The following is a 209-nucleotide window of genomic DNA, read 5'->3' as shown; positions in this document are numbered from 1 at the left end:
GCGTTCAAGGTGCTGACCCCAGCTGTACGTACACACCATCACGCTGACTGGCTACAGCTGGCATTGCTGCCTTTTTTCTTGTGTTTCCGCATCGGTATATTTGTTGATTCCGCTAACAAGGAGGCTGTTCCCCAGGCCCCTGTTGTGTGTGCATGCATTGGTGCATGCATGCATGCATACATGCACACAGGCAGGCATACACGCAGACC

At 53.1% G+C, this 209-nt stretch overlaps 1 protein-coding gene across 1 annotated transcript in view; it reads left to right on the top strand.

The window, feature by feature from the left end:
• EMH_0037520 (uncharacterized protein) overlaps nucleotides 1-209 on the top strand; it is a gene marked incomplete at both ends in the record, with an annotated part of 3,460 nt that overhangs the window by 1,293 nt on the left and 1,958 nt on the right. The gene's annotated exons all lie outside the window — the stretch shown is intronic.

Source organism: Eimeria mitis, genomic scaffold (genome assembly GCF_000499745.2).
Source record: "Eimeria mitis Houghton genomic scaffold, Emh_scaff1462, whole genome shotgun sequence".
Classification (NCBI taxonomy): domain Eukaryota; phylum Apicomplexa; class Conoidasida; order Eucoccidiorida; family Eimeriidae; genus Eimeria; species Eimeria mitis.
The sequence above is the reverse complement of the archived record's forward strand: the minus strand, read 5'-3'. Positions and strand labels throughout refer to the sequence as shown.